We start from the raw sequence: 12,225 nt of genomic DNA, 5'->3' as shown, positions 1-12,225 counted from the left end.
TAATTTCAATTTTGTATACCTAAATTGTTTTGTTCCTAGAAGGTATCTAAGGATTCTCTTAACTACTATCCTATGAAATTCTTTAGGATCAACTTGGAATATAGCACAAAGACAAATAATAAACATAATATTAGGTCTACTAGCAGTCAAATACAAAATATTATCCCCTTATACTTTTCTTATAAACTCATTATCCATTAGTCTCCTTATCTAATTAAATGGTAGAGCTCATGGATAAATTAATTGCTTTAGTATTTTCTATCTCATACTTCTTTAGAATATCATTGATATAGTTTATTTGACTAAGAAATGTACCATCACCCCTTTGCTTCACACTAAAATCAGGGGAAAATGTCATCTCTCTCATCATACTCACTTTAAATTCTCTACTCATGATTTCTAAAAAGATATTACAAAGATTTTTATTAGTTTATTCAAATAATATATCATCCACATATATTTGAACAATAAGTATATCATCTCTTACTTTATTTAGGAATAGGGTGGTATCTACACTACCCTTAACATAGATATATCTAGAAAAAATGTCATAAGTCTCTCATAGCATGCTCTAGGTGCTTACTTCAACCCATACACAACCTTTTTCAATTTATATACATGATTGACAAGGGTTACATTTTCAAATCTAGTGGGTTATTCTACATAAACATCTTTCTTGATATTCTCATTTAGGAAAACACTCTTTAGATCCATTTGATATAGCATAGAGCCTCTAAAACATGCAAAGGCTACCAACACTATGATGGCTTTTAATCCATCTACATACGAGAAGGTCTCCACAAAATCAATGCCTTCAATTTGATTATATCCCATAGCTACTAGTCTAGCTTTATTTCTAATAACTATTCCAAAATTATTCATCTTATTTTTTAATACCTACTTGATAACTACTACACTTTGGTCCTTAGTTTTGCTAATCAACTTCAATATATTATTCCTACTAAATTGGTTTAACTCTTCTTACATAGCTAGGATATAGAATTCATCAAATAGGGCTTGATCTTCACATGTGGGTTTTACCATATAGATGAATGCAAAATGACTAACCTAGTTTTTAAGTCTATGCCTAGTTCTAACTCTTGTAGATGGATCCCCTAAGATGAGCTCCCTAGGATAACTAGATGAGTATCTCCATACTCTAGGAAATAGTTCCTAAGGTTTTTCTATATCACCTAAGTCAACAGATTATACTCATTGGATAACTTCTACTTCCTCTTCTTCTTCTAACCTAGGATCATCAGATTCATTGGATTCATCTAATACTATATGGGTTGGTTCCCCTACAGCTAAAATTCTTTTATTAAAGATTCTACAAGCTTTACCTACAGAGGAATAACTTAAGAAGACTCCTTCATTAGATTTGAGATCAAATTTTCTTAGAGGAGATATTTCATTTATAAGAATGCACTTACATCCAAAGACATGAAGGTATAAAAGGTCGGGTGACCTACCCTTAAGTATCTCATAGGGTCTCTTATTGAATTTTGATCTAACAATTACCCTATTCAAAATATAACAAGCAATATTCACAACTTTTGCTCAAAAATATCTATGGAGAGAATATTCAACTAATATTGCTCTAGTAGCTTCCACTAAGTTTATATTCATTCTTTCAACTATGCCATTATGTTAAGGGGTCCTAGGGATAGAAAAGTTATGTTCAATTCCATGCTACTTATAAAAAGATTCAACTTATCATTTTAAATTCTCTACCATGATCACTATCGATAGTATAGCTAGGACATGAGTATTAGCATTGGGTATAACACTAAACCCACCTTAGATCTAGGGTTCAAGGATATTACATTCGGTGTCTCATAGTATATCTAAGCGGTGGGTAAGTTCCTTTTCTTCAGGGATTATAATCCTGCATATCCGTATCATATGGATGATGTCACTTCCATCTTTTCTCTCGGTGTGTTTTGTGTGTATGATTTCTATTCTCCACTTTTTTCTCAGTATCTTAGTCCCTCCGGATGTTAGTGTAAGCCGTGCATGTTGATTAATCCACTTGAGCCCCTTTTTTCCTTTGAGTAGAAACTTCCTAGTCGCTTTTTGTGTGTAATCCCCTTTTTTTGGGAAGAATAATATCGGATCCTTAATCAAGAGTATTCTTGGGCTCCGACCTGAGATGTAGTTAACCACGAGGGTTTTAGCCCATGGAAAATAGAATTTCTAATAAATAAACCCCACTTGAGCTGATGTATCAAGTGGGGGAAACCCCATGACATTGATCAGGTTGTGCATACTATAACCCATTGAGGTACACTGGCGAGAGCCGCTATCCTCAATGGTTGATCGTATGTGGCATCTAATCGTCCCTCCCATTGGCCCAATTGTACAGAGCGCGACGGCCTGTGATCATTTTTATCCCTCTGGGTGGTGCGGTCAAATACCCTCTGCACTCTGTATCTGGCGGTGTCTTTTCAAGGGTCCACAAGCAACAAACCCAATTCTTTTTGAAGATATAGTATAAGAGAAGTCCTCTTACATCTCAAAAAGTGATGCCCTTACAAGAATGTGCCTCATATTTATTTTACAAAAGTATCCATGAAAGGAGATTTATTATGTAATAATGGATGGGAGAGTTGAATTTAATGACAATAGTGAAGAAGAGCTATACAAAATTAACTTTTTAGATGACCAACCTATAATAGCTAAACTTACACCAAAAGAGCTTGAACATGCTACTATAATGGATGAGCTAAAAGAAGATATTTTGAAAAACTAAAAAAGATCCTCATCCGACCTTCATCAGTGCCTTAGGATCAAGTTGAAGAAATAAAAGATCTCTTCTATGAGTTATGGGATTGCATTGCTTAAACATTTGCTAAGATGAGTGGTATATCCCCTTATGTGGTAGTTTTTAGATTATCTATTAAATCGGATGTAGTGCCTGCCAAGAAATCTCTAAGGAAAATGAGATTAGAGATCGAAGAGCAAGTTATTACAAAAACAAAGAAGCTCATAGGTACAAGCTTCATTTAGGAAAAGAAATATGTTGATTGGATTATAAACATTAATCTCTTAAAGGGGAAGAATGGATAGATTCATATCTACATTCACTTTTGGAATCTTAATAAGGGATGTCTAAGAGATGACTTTCCACTCCTGGTATCAAAGTTTTATGTTGATAATACCTCTAACTATGATATGTTCTCCTTTTATGGATGGATCAATGGGATATAATCAAATCAAAATGGCTCCTGAAGAAGGGAAATAAACATTATTCAGAACAATTATTAGTATATATTATTATATAGTCATGCCCTTTAGTTTGAAAAACATAAGTGCTACCTATCAGCAGTCTATAATACGTATCATTAATAAGTTGTTTCATCATAAAATTATGTATTATGTAAATGACCTTATTATTAAGAGCATTGACACAAATGATCACCTTAATAACTTGAAAATTGTATTCAAGAGGATTAAGAGATTTGATTTTAATACGAACCCTCTTAAATGTGATTTTGGTGTCTCCTCAAAGAAGTTTCTTGGGTAAGTCATCCATCATCAATGAGGAATCAAGATCGATGCTAATAAAATGAAGTTAATTATAGAGATGGCATTGCCAAAGAGCCTTTGTCAGCTTTGCTCCTAGCAAGGGAAACTTTCTTTTGTACTATAATTTATATCAAATATGTTGAGAAAGTGTCCAACATTTGCAAAATTAATGAATAAAGATGTGGACTTCAAGTGGGATAGAGAATGCCTAGAAGCTTTTAATAGTATCAAGAGATACCCATTAAGCCCATATATTCCTCCAATGTTAATTCTGGGGAAGCCTCTTATCCAATGCATTTTAGCACTATAAGAGTCCATCGAATTACTACTAGCTCAGCATAATGAAGAAGACAAAAATAACGTCTCTACTATATCAGTCGGAGGCTAATTGGAGTAGAGATTTATTATTCTCCAATTGAGAAGCACTACTTGGCATTAATTTTGTTGTCCAAAAACTTCACCATTATATGTTATCTCAAAAAATTACTTTAATATTAAAGATTAATTCTCTAAAGTTCTTGATGATAAGGTCAATATTTACAAATCACTTAGCCTTATAGGTAATGATACTCATATAGTTTGATATCATGTATGTGCCATAAAAGGTAGTGAATGAAAAAGTATTGGTAGATTTTCTCATTGTGCATCCTATTCTTGTAGATTCACTGCTCAATGATGATTTTCTTAAAGAACAATATATGCATTTATAAGAAAGGAGAAATCATAAATTTGGGAGATGTATTTTGATGCAGCATCATTGATTAAGCCTGCCTAACCTTAAAATTTAGCAAAAGCCCAAGCTGGCATCATTCTCATTTTTATAATACCTAATGGAGGTATAATAGGACACTCATTCGATCTTCCGTAATCCCAAACTAATAACAAGGCTGAATATGAGGCTTTAATAGCGGACCTTAAAGTTTTCATTTTAATCAGGATTCAAAACCTTTGAATTTTTGGGGATTCTCAGCTTGGTATAAATTAAGTATTGGGCATTTATAAAACCAACAAGCTCGAGTTGACCAACTATCATTGATTAGTTCTTGATCTAAAAATGTTTAAATAACTAAATTAGCTTGAGTCCCTTGAGTTTAAAATAGCAAGGCAAATTATCTTACTAAATTAACTAAGGAAGTGAAAGAATGAATGATAAGACTATATTGATTGGAGTCCATACTCATCTGGTTTTAGACCAAATAATTTTATAATCGCTATAAGTATAGGGGTTAATGAATCCAAGACAACAAGATATAACTTAAATTTATCATCAACCTCATTAACAAATTATTTTTTAAAACCAACCAAACAAACCTCAAATAGTCAAAAGATGTAAATATAGTAGAGCTTCAGAGTCTTGGTGTAGCTGCTTAAAGGTTAAAAAATAAAATGATTGGAGGTAACCTTTCATAGACTACTTCAGAGAAAATAAACTCCTAACAAATAAAGCGTTATCTATGCAGATCAGGAAGAGAGCATTACAATATGCATTTTTCAACTACATGTTATAGCAAAGAGCTTTTGATTAGATGAGGCTATGGTGTTTAGGGACTAAGGAGGCTAATAACGTGGTAGCAAACTTTCTTGAGAAACTTTATGGTGCACACTAATTAGGTCCTAAAATAATAATCAATATTAAAAGAACAGGTTATTACTGGTCATAACTAATGAAATATGCATTAATCATCCTATAAAGTGCCATGAGTGTCCAATTCATGGTGATGTTATACATCAACCGCCAAATCCATCACACCCTACTTTGCCATCTTGGTCATTTGAATATTGGGGAATATATATAATTGTGCTAATTGAGCTACCTTCATCAGTTGGACACTGCTTTATATTGGCATTAATGGACTACTTTTCTAACTAGACTAAAGCTACTCTATTAAAAAAAGTTTCCTCTAAGCACGTGATAAACTTATTTACCCATAATCTTGTACATAGATTTAGTATATCACACTGTATAATATTAGACAATGATCCAAGTTTTAAAAGTATTAAGATTTACAAATTTGTTAAATAGCACAAAATCAATTAATGTTATGCATCCATATATAATTTAAGAGTGAATGGCCTGACATAGGGCCTTAAAAAAATGCTAGTGACATTGCTTCAGAATATCCACATCAGAAAAAAGAGAGTGACATACCAAAATAATAGAAACATTATGGGCGTATCATATGAGTTATAAGACACCAACTAAAGCTGACACCAACTAAAGCTGCTCCTTATGCATTGGTGTTTGAGGTTGAAGTAGTGTTACCACTTGAGATCGAGTTACCATTAATCCAGGTATCTATCCAGTTTGATCTTACTCAGGAGAAAAAAAAAATCTCATTTGAGGAAGAAAGAGCTTATACATTACACAAATTCAGGCTGTATGCTCAACATAATTTAGAGATTTATCAAGCAAGGATGACAAGATCTTTTGATCGTATGATACTTCATCGAGCATTTTAAGAAGGGGAAATGATCTTGGTGCTAAGAAGATCAATCATACCATATCAAAGAATTAATGATAAATTTGAGTCTAATTGGGAAGGTCCTTTTGTCATAAAAAAGGTGTATCATGAGGAGCCTACCAACTTATTAATATGAACAGTCATTCTACCGATCAACAGTCGATATTTAAAGAAATATCATATGTAAAGTTTGCTAAAAAATATCTTACTAAAAATATCATATAAAAATAGAGCACTTTCTATATGCATATCAACATATGCACTTTATTTTCTTAAAATTTTCTTGTAGTACAAGAAAGCATTTTAAGTATGCCATGAAAATCCACCTACAAGATAAGGGCATTTTTAGTTTTAACTATTAAAACTTATCCAAATATCACATCTTGAGAGTATACATTTTAAATATTTATTTAGGTCAACATTGTGCTATGTACTGAGATCCCTAAATAAATATTTAAAAATGATGAAATATTAAATGCTTCTAGAAACTTGTCTAACCTTCCTCTATAAGACAAGACATATTTTAAATATTTATTTAGGTTAACATCAAGCTTCATATTAAGATCCTTAAATAAATATTTAAAATAACTGAATATAAATATCTTTCAATTGAAGGAATAAATAAATTTTCTATTTAACATATATGTGTAGGTGATTCTCAAAGGCTCAAGACACCGCTTTTCCAAGATTTTAAAGGTCAATAAAAAACAATTCATTGCCACACACTCCAATATGTCAAGTTAGAGTAACATGAGCTCTCTTATAGCTTAAAGTTATGGTTCGAACAAGTGTATGAGATCAAACTCAACAAGCCCATATGTGGCCGAAGTGATGCCCCATAATCTAATTAGGAAGAATTTGTTCTTTTTAGCATTTAATATATAACAACCATAGTTATAAAATTTCATCTATCAAAAATAAAGATCAATGGAAGCAACTAATGATCAAAACATCAATATTCACATCTATAATCATTCCTAAAAATCATATACCCTACTTAGGATCTATATAATCATGGCACAAGTACTCTACTATAAGTACAAAAGAATAACTAAAATAGAAAGAAAAAGAACCTGAACTTAAAGTATCCTGGTCAATCATATACTCCTACTCCCTTGCCCTGGCCTAAAATTATTTAACCAAATATAATGAGATAAACATTCAAATTATAACAATAAAATTTATATGATTATGAAAATACGTATAATAATTAAAATAATAATAACACATGGCAAAGGAGCTTACATGCAGTAGCAGTAGAATCTATAACTAGTAAAATTATACGGTATATAAGCTAATAAAACCTTACAGTAGGGAAAGTAATGAACCAATATAGGTGTCGAATCACTAAAGCACTCGTCATATAAGTACTATCAATCAATAAAGAAATCGTATAAAGTTATAAACTAAAGCATTATTAAATAACAATCAAACTAATATTAATGTAGTAAAATACTATAACTATGTACACATGCTATTAAATTTATCACATGCTCAGAATATTAAGTACATGTATAATGAATTAGTAGTACCAAATAGTATCGATGTCCATATATAAAATAATAAAATAAGTGTTAATGCCTTAATAATATGAATTTTAATAGTCACACTAAACAAGTAAGAAGTTTTGGATATTATTATATTTTTTAATAATTAATAATCGGTGTTTGGTAACCCGTTGACTCAGTAAATAGAGTCGTCACTCTTTGCACTTTTACATAGTAATAACTCCTCATAACTCTCAATCATTATATCACATAAATTAGTAAAGGATAACACTCGATCATAGTATTTTGAAAAAAGCTTGTCAGCCCACCATCTTATTTATGTCTTTTAGTCTCTAGCAAACTTCAGCGATTAATTAGTCTTTATTTATTTTCATACATATCACTATCACAACATTTCAACATTAATATAAACAATTATTACTTAATTACATATCTATATTCATTACCAATGCATTGCAGTAAATAAAATATAATTAAGCTTAATTCAAAAAGTGTCAAAATAGTATAACAATAGGCAATAAAAAACTTATAGAGTAAATTTTTTTAAAAATTAATCAAATAACCAGAGATCTTATAAAATAATATTTTGAAGCTTTAATTTAACTAAAGAATTTAGATGTCAAAATAAAATTTTAAATAAAAAATATCTACTTTTCAAAATCACATGGAAAAAAACTCAAATAAATACTCAAAATATTCATAATCTTAATCTCTATGACATATTAAAATTTATGTGGTGAAAGTTTTACTACAAAATTATATTTATTTTTTATAACATAAATACAAATTTGATAAAAAAAACTAAAAATTTATTAAAATAAAAAATATGGTGATGGTTCCGTATCACTAGATGAGCAAATTTTCCAACTAGACTAACTAATGAAAATTGCTCTATGGCATTCAAATATCAACTTTCCTTTTCTCTCTCATCACATTTCTCTCTATTTTTTTCCTAAATGCTCTCTTTTAAAACAAATAAGAGAAGAAAATGGCTTAGAATATATTAGTTAATGGCTTAGGATATTTTTAATAATATAATAATATAATATTAACATAATTATATAATTTAATCAACTTTTAGTATAAAATTCATTTATATTATTTTTTAAACTTAAACATTAAAAGTCTTTGACAGCTCTGCTTACTCAACAGCTATATGAAAGACCACAGTAAGGGAACCCCCATTTTGTCAACCTGATAAGAAAAAATGTTAGATTTTTGAAGCTTACTTGACTTGACAAGTTTAAGTGATCGTGGTCAAAAAGATTCTTCTGACCAAATGAAGGGTCAAGGTGATAATTGAAGGGATAAGCCTCATTCAAAATAGTTATTGAATATATCCAAGCTCTAAAATGTTAAACCACGAAGGAAGACTTTAAATCTGTAAACTTCAACAAATTTAATTTAAGGGGCACATCTCTCCATAGCTCAAGCACAAAACCTGATTGGGCATATGAGGCTGGACTTAACAAGCCCATATGTGACTGAGTCGCTAGCAGCTCTGCCTACTCAACAAGCCATAAGAAAGGATATAGTAAGGGAACTCATGTCTCAGTAATCAGATGATAAGAGCTATCAAGTTATAGCTTACCCAACTTTATAAGTTCAAATAAACCAGATCATAGAGGTCTTCTCAACTGATTAAAGGTTAGAGTAATACCTATATTTAGAACTATTAACCAAATTAAAACATATAGTTCCCTTAATAAATATGTTGAGTATAATCAAGAATAAAAGAAATTGTTCTTTAAAAAGTTTATTGAAGGACAAAGTAAAGGTCTAAAGAACTATCAAAGAGTTTGGGTGAAACTTGAGGTTGAACATAGGGGATTTTATCATCAGTAAGTTTGTTATGCTCAAACTTTTGACCAATAACTCTTTTCCACCAACCTAATGCAAGCCCCGAGGGCTAAGTCACTGGCATACACTCATTTATTAAGCCCACCAAAGAAAAAGGGAAAGGGCAGATCCTATGTAAATCTTCTGACATGTTAGTGAGAACAAATCATGTAATCCTTCATCAACTCCACCGCACAAAGCAAAGGATAAAGTGACCAAATTCTCAAATCAGATTCTTTTTTAGTAAGTCCATTATCACAAAGTGTCGGACCGATGACAATCACAACTAGTTCAATAAGATATTTTAGCCAAAATAAATACAACTACAAACTTAACATTTGGGTTAAGACTCAGGTGTATGTTTTCTTAAAACCTTAACTCTCAAATTCCAAATTGGATTTTTTATCAACAAGTCCATTAGCAAGCGTTAGCTTATGATAATCCAACTTGGTGAATAAGCAAATATAGACGAGCCAAAAGTAATTACAAATTTGATGTCTAAGTCAAGATTCATATGCATGATCTTTGACAACATGAACCATTGAACTTTGTTATATTCTTCAGGCTAAACATTAATGCTAGCAACAATTGTAATGAGAAAAATGATGAGAACAGAGGTGATATGTTGAAAATATATGGGGATGAAATTTAAAATGACCCAAAATTCAACTTTTATCATGTGTTGACATCCAAGAATATCCAAAAAATTTTGAAGATCTATAGTTTCAACTATTTATAAAAAATATGGTCCACTTTAGGCACATAACTTATTTATTAAGGGGTATTTGTGGACCTCTATTCTAGTGTCTGGACTGGTTCGAACTTGCATGGTCAGATTTAAAAGAGAAAGAGTGCAACGTCATGTGTAACTCACCCGATGTGTGTCAACCCAAAATAACCTCCATTCATAAAAAGGATAGCACCAGTGCTTTTGGAGCAACAAAAATAGCTAAGATCAATATTCATATTGATCAAGGTCATAAATCTGCAAAAAAATAAATGTATTGTAAGTACAAATCAAGGCAGTATTGACGTGAACGAACAATGATGGCATAACGACCAAGTCGATGGATGGCTTAGAAAACTACATCAAATTTTATTTGAAATTATTCATAAATAAAAAAAAAGAAGAAGAGAGAAGTAAAAAAAATATTAAAGATTAAAAATGAATAATAAAAAACCCAAAATACCCTTCTCTTAAGCCTTTTCTCATATAACACTCCCACACAACCATCCCTCACGCTCACGACACTCATACTTGCTAGCCTCTCTCCCTTCTCTCCCTCTCTTAGCTCCCCCTCTCATTACAAGAAATTCCGTGAATATTAGTGGTATTTTTGATAAATACTAGGATTGACCTTGATTTCCACTTAAACTTAGGTCAAGGGGGGTTGATTATGTCAAATCAACCAAGCCATACCCTAAGACCACTTTCATTGGATTCAGTGGGTCAAACCAAGTCTGTTGAGCCTAGACCCAAGTCATGGGTCAACCTAGGTTGACCAAACTAACTCAAATCCCCTTTATTTGAGTTTCAATTAATCCCAATGCCCCCGTGGCTTAATTTCTCACCCACTTGGACTTGTTTGACCATGTTGACTAGGTCAACTCATGGCTTGGTCAAACCAAGCCCAATTTAGTCAAATTTGACCTATTTAAGTCAAATTCATCATCCCTTGAGCAAATAAACCCTTCCAAACCTCCCCTTGACCCAAATCATTGCCAAGAGGCTTAGATCCATCCTAATTAACCTTAGAAATGATCTTTACCGTCCATCATAGGGTTAGGACTATAAATAGGGGTCTTAGGGCTTCATTATATGAACTCGTTCACTCTATTCCTCCCCAAAGCTCCATAAGCCTGAGATTTCTCTTGTGTGAGCTCTCTAAACCTTCCCCACCTTTCCCCATTCAAATCCTCTGGTCAAAGTCATCACCGATGAGTTCCCAGCCACCTTAAGCTATAAATTCGTCTAGGCCTTTTAGCACATGATCCACAGGTTTCCAGCTCTTGAAGTCTTCTAAGGAATTGAACTTGGACAAACTACATGCTCAGAATAATGAAGATCTCACAAATCCCATAGTTGGATTAAGATAAATTCAAAATCCTAGATTAGAGCACTTGGGTAAATTTAGCTTTTCAAAAGCACGATACCCCATAGATTATGTTCATGAAATCTACCTATGCTTGAAATTGTAAGTGATTTGATCAAGTCATTCTCGAGAACGAAGGCAGTTTCATTTTAGGGTTTTGGTTAGCCACATGCATGCACTGCATGTTTCATGGATCATCGATTGTTCGATCAATGGTCCAGATTAAGCCCTTATATGGTTCCATCTGACTACACAGTTGATCTTATGATCTCGCTCTCAATCCAATGAGATTAGGGATGTCACCTCAAAACAGCGGATGATCCAACAGCACGGAGGAGCTGCTAACTTGGTTAAGTCAAACCGCGTCTGCCGCCACTACCATTCAGCATTAATGGCCAATGATTGTCATGTCGCAATCATTGGCCATTAATTATTCTCTGCAATAACCATGATCGTAGTTTGAACCGTCTTATCCCTAGCCATCACGTGTTTGACTACCACCAGATTATCTATTTTAATTTATTTTAATTAATTTAAGTTCCTTTTTAACCAAATTACTTTAAATAATTATTAAAAAGTATTTTTAAAACCAAAAAATATATATAATATATCAAAATTTTCAAAAATTAATAACCTTTAATTTATTTTAAAAACCTATATTTTAAATTATTTTAATATACATTACATATTTTAAATTATTTTCAATTTCAAAGAGCTTTTAACATTTAATTCATTTTTTATTCATAAATATTTTAAATATTAAGTATTTTAAAATTATTTTAAATACCTTTTAAA

The sequence above is a fragment of the Dendrobium catenatum genome, unplaced genomic scaffold, assembly GCF_001605985.2.
Source record: "Dendrobium catenatum unplaced genomic scaffold, ASM160598v2 fragScaff_scaffold_1338, whole genome shotgun sequence".
In the NCBI taxonomy this organism is placed as follows: Eukaryota; Viridiplantae; Streptophyta; class Magnoliopsida; order Asparagales; family Orchidaceae; genus Dendrobium; species Dendrobium catenatum.
The sequence above is the reverse complement of the archived record's forward strand: the minus strand, read 5'-3'. Positions refer to the sequence as shown.